This window comes from Panthera onca, chromosome A1, assembly GCF_046562875.1.
Source record: "Panthera onca isolate mPanOnc1 chromosome A1, mPanOnc1 haplotype 2, whole genome shotgun sequence".
NCBI classification, from domain to species: Eukaryota; Metazoa; Chordata; class Mammalia; order Carnivora; family Felidae; genus Panthera; species Panthera onca.
In genome coordinates this window covers 155,503,959-155,512,444 of record NC_138339.1, presented here as the reverse complement: position 1 = coordinate 155,512,444, position 8,486 = coordinate 155,503,959, and the positions used below count along the sequence as shown (strand labels likewise).

The 8,486-nt window shown below is 34.9% G+C and overlaps 1 pseudogene; it reads left to right on the top strand.

The window, feature by feature from the left end:
- The first annotated feature begins 7,289 nt into the window (after positions 1-7,289).
- On the top strand, positions 7,290-8,239 carry LOC132680522 (olfactory receptor 2T29-like; annotated as a pseudogene).
- The last annotated feature ends 247 nt before the right edge of the window (positions 8,240-8,486 follow it).

Sequence of the window (8,486 nt, the reverse complement as noted above, 5' to 3'; positions counted from 1 at the left end):
TAGACAACCCAGAAATGGACGCACAACCATATAATCCACTAATATTTGAAAAAAACAGGAAAAATATCCAATGGAACAAAGAGAGTTCCTTTAACCAATTGCACTGGGAAAACTGGACGGCAATAAGAAAAAGCATAAAACTGGAGTACTTTCTTACACCACACACAAAGTAAATTCAAATGGATAGACAACCCAAGTAGGAGGCATAAAATTATAAAAATATTAGAACAAAATCAGTAGCCTCTTTGACATCAGCCTTAGCAATTTCTATCTAGATATGTCTCCTGAGGCAAAGGAAACAAAAGTAAAAAATTATTGGGACTTCATGAAAATAAAAACCTTCTGCACAGCAAAGAAAACAATCAACAAAATAAAACGGAACCTAGGGAATGGGAGAATATGTTTGCAAATGACATACCTGATAAGGATTAGTATCCATAATTTATAAAGAACTTCTAAAATTCAACACCCAAAAAGGAAATAATCCGATGTAAATGCGGGCAGAAGACATGAACAGACATTCCTCCAAAGAAGACATTCACATTTACCACAGACATGAAAAGATGCTTAACTTCATTCATCATCAGGGAAACACATATCAAAACTATAATGAGATGTCACCTCACCCCATTTAGAATGGCTAAAATCAACAACACAAGAAATAACAGGTGTTGGTGAGAATGTGGAGAAAGGGGAAACTTCTTTCACTACAGTGGGAATTCAAATCGGTGTTGACACTGCAGAAAATAGTAATGAGATTTCACAAAAACTTAAAAATAGAACTACTTTACAATCCAGGAATTGCACTAGTAAGTATTAATGCAAAGAGTACAAAAATGGGATACTTGTCCCTATTACATTAACAATAATAGACAAATTATGGAAACAACCTAAGTGTGCATTGACTCATGAATGGACAAAAAAAGAGAAGGTGTGTGTGTGTGTGTGTGTGTGTGTGTGTGTGTGTGTATATATATATATATATATATATATATATAAAACTGATGGCTATCAGAAGATTAGAGGGATGGGAGGGAAGATGGAGGAGGATAGAGGGATGGGTTAAATAGGTGATGGAGATTAAGGACTAGGTTTGCTATTGAATTCCTGAATCAGTATATTGTACACCTGAAACTTACATTACACTCAATGTTAACTGAAATTTAAATCAAAATTTACAATCAAAACTTACAAATTACTGAAGAGGATAAGTAAAAACTTGACTTTTTTTTGGAGAAAAAAAGTCAAAGGGGTCAGGATGAGTCATCTGCGGGCTAGAGGACAAAGAATACTCCAGTCTTCAAGTGTTGGCTTTACAAATGAAAGTCATGGTCTGTAGAAAGGATGTCATGGATAAAGGATGGCATGAGAAAATGATCAATGTAATTCCAGAACATATATACAGAAAAGGGCTCAGAAGAATGTTGTTACCTTGTTCTTGGTTTATCTGAACTTCCTGGTACATACTATGCACCCCATAAAATTTATAGTTTGAAAGCAAAAATTGACTTTTAAATCATGATCTGGATGTACATTATAGTTGATTTTTAAATTGTTTAAATACTATTTTTTGTATTATTGAAATATAATTGACATACAATGTTATATTAATTTCAGGTGTACAATATATTGATTAAATTTTCTTTTTAATGATTTGTGTTTTTATATTTTCTATTATTAGCATATCAACATTTAAATCACAATTATCCTAACATGCAATATTAAGACAACATTGATTACAATGGAGTGACAAGAGAAAGAGTACAATCAGTAATCTAAAGAAAAGTGACTGAGATGAAGATGTGTAAAGGATACCCCTTCAATTTTATTCTCAACCACAGTAGGGATTAGTGGTGCTTTGATACACCAATTAGTCTAAGAGTTGCAGATGCAACTCTTTTATATTTCAGATAAGAAAAAGATAAGAGAACTATATCAATACCTCACACAATAATTTTTTTGAAAATTAAATTAAGATATACACATATGTAAGAAAGATATTTTACAACGTCAAAAGGGCTATGACCACATATATACTGACATTCATGTTAGGTCTCTTAATTGCATTCTTCTTCAAAGTCCCAGAAGGAATTTTTCAACAACAAACCTCATCAACTCCCATGATGGGCATAGTAAAACCAGGATGATGTCACTCTCCTGTTTATCCTTATAGAATTAACCATGAGCCCACTCCATTACCCATGTAGATAAGGGTTGCAGCAGCATCTGATGTTGAGTTTGATAATATAGAAAGAACTATAGGAGCAAAGGGTAATTACTGTTTTTGACTTATTCTCTTTCTGATACAAGCTATTCATTCTTGGCCATATCTTCTCAGTTCTTCCTTATCATATATTTTTATGAAGAAAAGAAAACGTGCATTTTTAAAATTCAAGTATAATTAAAACACAGTGTTTTATTATTTTCAGTCATACAATATAATGATTCAACAAATCTATATGTTTATACTCTTAATCACCCTTTTTTGATTGTTTACTATAACAATAATTTACAGCAAAATATTAGGAAATGGCTTTTTAATTTCCACTTATGTATGGACACAAGAATATGCATGCCTCCTATATTATTGAATGATGTGTTTGTTTTATTGAGGCTGAGATTTTACAGAAGAAATAAGACTCATTTTTCTTTAAGTGTGGACTATTTCTGGTAGTTAGAAAACTGAAACATCGTCTCAATTATACTTACGTTTCTTACATGAAAATGACAGTGGGTGATTATAACTAAATTGTAGACTGTGGAGGGAAGATGATATTCTAGAGACCTAAAGCAGCTTTATAGGCTCAGGATTCTATCACCTGACTTGAGATTGAGACACAAATCTTCCCTCAGGTGAATTGTGTGATGCTAGGCAGATACCTGCAATCTGAATTATTTAATTTGCAAAAGGAAAAAAAAAATTAAGTTTATTAAGTACTTCATTGACTTTTGGGGAAGGCAATACATAGAATGATATAGAACAATAGAATAATTTCTGGTATGCCATCACCTAAAGATTTGATATTCTACCACCACTATTAAAAGAAATAGAGAGAAAGGGATATTTTGAAGATATTTTTAAGTACACACTATGCCCAGCATGTGGTTCAAACTCATGACCGCAAGATGAAGAGACATGTCTACCACTGAGCCATCCTGGTGTCCCTACCACCACTATTAATAATTCCCCAATTTAAATATGAATTTTTCTGTTTACATTCAACTCAAGCAATTGGATAGAGAAAAGTAAGAATGAACAGGGTGGCCAGTTGCATTGCAAGGTACAGACAGCATTCCATTGTCTGGCTGGTGTGCCAGGTAGGCTGTTCAGTGTAGCTTGATCATAGTGATTCCAATTTACCAAAGTGCAACAGAGATTTGCTTCATTTGACCACAAACATTGAGTCAGCAGGTATGTTTTCTTTTATTGGGCTGTTTAAAATTTTTGCACATAGGTCAGTTTTCATCTACTAGTGGGGGTGGAAAATGACAATAATATTATAGGTTTTAATGCAATGTGTACCAGATTTGTTGGGTATTTATATTAAGGCATCAAGTATATTTTAAGTGTTGTCTACTAGTTTAGAACCCCAGAAAGTGGGACAGTTAATAAGTTGAATATCGTAATTAGTCTTTGGAATTATTACAAGAGTATACAATGTTTTGAAACTCAGATTTTATACCTGAAATATCCCTATATCATAACCATTTCTAAACTCTTCCTGAAGAGAAAAGCCAATGTTTCTTTTCTGTTGTTGTTGGTAAGGACTTTTAAAATTTAACATTTAAATATTTTTAATGTTTTATTTACTTTTGAGAGAGAGAGTCAGAGTACGAGCAGGGGAGGGGCAGAGAGAGATGGAGACACAAAATCTGAAGAAGGCTCCAGGCTCTAAGCTGTCAGTACAGAGCCCAACACAGGGCTCAAACTCATGAACCACAGGATCATGACCTGAGCCGAAGTTGGACGTTTAACTGACTAAGCCATCCAGGAGCCCCAACATTTAACATGACATTACATATCAGTAATTGAAAAGTTGCAAAGGTTTGATGTCTAAAAGACAAAATGTAAAAGAAGCTGTTACTGATTCTTTTCAGAAAGGACAGATATATTTTACTTCAACTGTTCTTTCTTATTCATCTGGAGCAATTTCAGTATTTTACTTTAGGGATGCCTGGGTGGCTCAGTCAGTTGAGTGTCTGACTTGAGCTCAGGTCATGATCTCACGGTTTGTGGGTTCAAGCCCCATGCCGGGCTCTGTGCTGACAGCTGGAGTCTGGAGCCTGCTTTGGATTCTGTGTCTCCCTCTCTGCTCCTCCACACACACACACACACACACACACACACACACACACACACACACTACTTTTTCCTGAATACATGGACTATGGCAGTCTTCCACCTAATCAATTTAATTTTTTTTTTTTGTCTTCAGAATATAATATAGATGTAGGCTTTGAGTAGCTGATTAGGAGGGGGGGAGGGTGTTGAATTGTAGTCAGAGACCAACTCAGTGTTCAATTTACCTCTCTACATCTCAGTTTCCATGAAAAATTGGTTGCTATAGACAATAAAGGAGATGATGTTTGTAAAAGGAACTAAAGGTTTGCCTTGTAAATAGCAATGATCTTATAAATGCTAGTTCTTCCTGAGATTTAGAACAAATGGTAGGAGATTTAAGTAGATGAAGTTAGAGAAGAATATATTAGATAAAACTAAGATAGGATTTTCCATAAAGATCTGCTTAACTTGAGTAAAATAATAAATATATACTATATATTTATTATATTTTTGTATTCATATATATTCCTATGTATATGTATATGTATATGTATATATATAGTCAGTGACAACAGAAATTATCAAATCCAAATTTTTATTTGTATGAATAGATAATAAAACTGTCAAACTAAAGTAATTCATCTTATATCATAAAACAAAAATGGTAACTATCATCTCTTGCACAAATTCTGCATAGAATTACCATAGATATTAACTCTTTAAATTAACAATATATGTGCTTATTTATCTGTGACTGGTAATGTTCTAAGCACTTTCATTATTTTACATAACTTAATCCTGAACGTAGCTGAAATCTAACATTATTATCCTGTGTTTATGTAAAGTAAACAAAGGGTAGAGGATAACCTGGACCCACAGTCACAGTCCAGCTTCAAAGTTTGGGCTCCTAAATTAACAGATATAGGGAGTTGGTCATTGACAGTGCCTTAATCTGCTCCTGTACATGCATGGATCACTCCTTTAAATCACAGAGCATCATAGCCTGGCCTGATTTAATGGACAATGATGGTTCAAACTTTTGGTATAAATATTCCTCAAATTATCTTTCAGTTACTTTCTAAATCTTTCTTATATGGAGTGCATCTCCCAGAGCTTTTAAGATCCATTTGCATCCTTAAACAAGAAATATTGATTCAATTTTGACTTCCATAACAACAACAACAACAAAAAAACTATAAGAAATTTTATTGTATTTTTTTCAGTGATTCACTTTTTGCATTTTTATGCAGCAGTGATTCTGTGAATTTCCATACATACTAATAAACAACTATCATCAGGAAATGTCATGACCTTGAACTATGGGAACGTTCCTTTAAGTTATCAATATATATATATTTTTTATTTGAGTGTACTTCACACACAATGTTACATTTGTTTCAGGTATATGACATAGTATATCAATAAGTTATCTTTTATGCTATGCTCACAAATGGATCTTCTATCTGTCACCATACACTATTAAAATATCATTGACTATATTTCTTATGTAATGTCTTTCATTCCCTGCAACTTATTCATTCCATAACTGGAAGACTGTATCTTCCATTCCCTGTCACCCATTGTGTCCATTATCCTACAGCTCTCCCCTCTGATAACCATCAGTTTCTTCTCTATATTTCTAGGTATCATACTGTTTTATTGTTGTTGCTGTTTATTCATTTGTGTTTTGGATTCCTTATGTGAAAGAAATTATGTAATATTTGTCTTTCTCAGTCTGACATATTTCACTTATCATAATACCCTAGTGGATCCATCCATATTGTAAAAAGGGGAAGAATCTCATCCACTATTATAGTAGCTTACTGTATATATGTATGTATGTATATATATATATATATATATATATATATATATATATATATGTATATGCATATGCATATTTATACCCACACACAAACTATTCCTTTCTTATTCATTCATCTATTGATGGACACTTAGGTTTTTTTTTCATTTCTTTGTATTGTAAATAATGCTGAAATAAACACATGGGCACATATAAAATAAACAATGGGATATTACCTATAAAAAAGAAAGAAATCTTGTCATTTGCAACACCATGGAGCGAGGTACAGAGTAATGTTAGGTGAAATATGTTGGTCAGAGAAAGAAATACCATATGATTTTGCTCATATGTGGAATTTAAGAAACAAAATAAGTGAGCAAAGGGAAAAGAGAGAGAGGCAAACCAAGAAACAGACTCTTTTTGTTAATGTTTATTTATTTTTGAGAAAGACAGACAGAGCACTAGTGGGGTAGAAGCAGAGAAAGAGGGAGACACAGGATCTGAGGCAGGCTCCTGGTTCTGAGCTGTCAGCACAGAGCCCAGTGTGGGGTTTGAACCCACAAACCATGAGATCATGACCCGAGCTGAAGTCAGACGCTTAATCAACTGAGCCACCCAAGTGCTCTGAAATGGACTCTTAACTATAGAGAACAAACTGATGGTTACCAGAGGAGAGGGGAGGGGAAAGGTGAAATTGGTGATGGGGATTAAGGAGGGCACATGTGATGAACACCAGGTGTTATATGACAGTGTTGAATCACTATATCATACACCTGAAACTAATATTACACTGTATGTTAACTAAAAGGAATTTTAAAAAAACTTTAAAAAATAAAGTCAAATGAAAATTGGAAATAAAAATTAACATAGGGGATCATACAGTGTTTTTGGTTTCTTTGGACAAATGCATACCAGCAGTGGAATTTAAAAAGTACCAATATTTTTGACACACAGTTGTGAATCCTTGGATTTTTAGTAAATTTATTCAATTACTGGTAATTTAAAATCCTGAAATACACTAGTCCTTGGAACTTCCCCTTATTAGTTTACTGAGTTGGCATGTGTAAACATACACACACACACACACACACACACACACACACACACACACATGCTCACTACACACTTATTTCAGGTGGTCATATCCCATCAGTGATCTGTTAACTCCATAGTTCTCCTTGGTGATGATGCAGGTGAAATCCAATGGAGAAGAACACTTGGGTGGCCAAGCATACTGGACGATCAGATTTTGACCTAGTGGGACTCTTCAGTCAATCCAAGCACCCAACTCTCCTTTGTGCGGTAATTTTTATGGATTTCCTGATGGCCTTGACTGGAAACATTATCCTGATCCTTGTGATATGTCATGATGCCCACTTTGACAACCCCATGTACTATTTTATCACCCAGTTGTCTCTCATGGATGTGATGTACATTTCTGTCACTGTGCCCAAGATGCTCTTGGACCAGGTCATGGTGTGAATAAGATCTCAGCCCCTGAATGTGGGATGCAGATGTTTCTCTACTTGACACTAGCAGGTTCAGAAGTTTTCCTTCTAGCTTCCATGGCCTATGACCGCTATGTGGCCATCTGCCATCCACTCTGTTATCCTATCCTCATGAACCATAGAGTGTGTCTCCTCCTGGTCTCTTCCTCCTGGTTTCTTGGATCTCTGGATGGATTTATGCTCACACCCATCACCATGACCTTCCCCTTCTGCAGATCCCGAGAGATCCATCATTTCTTCTGTGAAGTCCCTGCTGTAATGAAGCTTTCCTGCTCAGATACTTCCCTCTATGAGACACTCATGTACTTATGTTGTGTTCTCATGCTCCTCATCCCTGTGACAGTCATTTCAAGCTCCTATTCTTTCATCCTCTTCACCATCCACAGGATGAAGTCAGCAGAGGGGTGGAAGAAGGCCTTTGTCACTTGTTCTTCCCACATGACCCTGGTAATCCTCTTCTATGGGACTGCTGTCTACACCTACATGCTCCCCAATTCCTACCACACCCCTGAGAATGACATGATTGTATCTGTCTTTTATACCATACTCACTCCTGTTCTAAACCCTTTAATTTATAGTCTTAGGAATAAGGATGTCACAAGGGCACTAAAAAAAATGAATGTAGGATCTGTCAGGAAACTATAAAGTAGGAAATATTTGTACTGTTTTTTCTGCACTCTACAAATTAAAACTGTAGGATACTATGCCAATGTTTTACCTCAAATTCTGATACCATGATGTGTCATCACCCATTCATCCCTTTCAGTGAAATTGTTTCCCTGTACCAGAAAGCTCTTCATTTTTACACTTCTGCATTCAAAAGATTTTGTACATTTGGATTATATCCATGTTACATTTTTCTGAAGTTTCCACTGAGATCCTGTAGAAGACT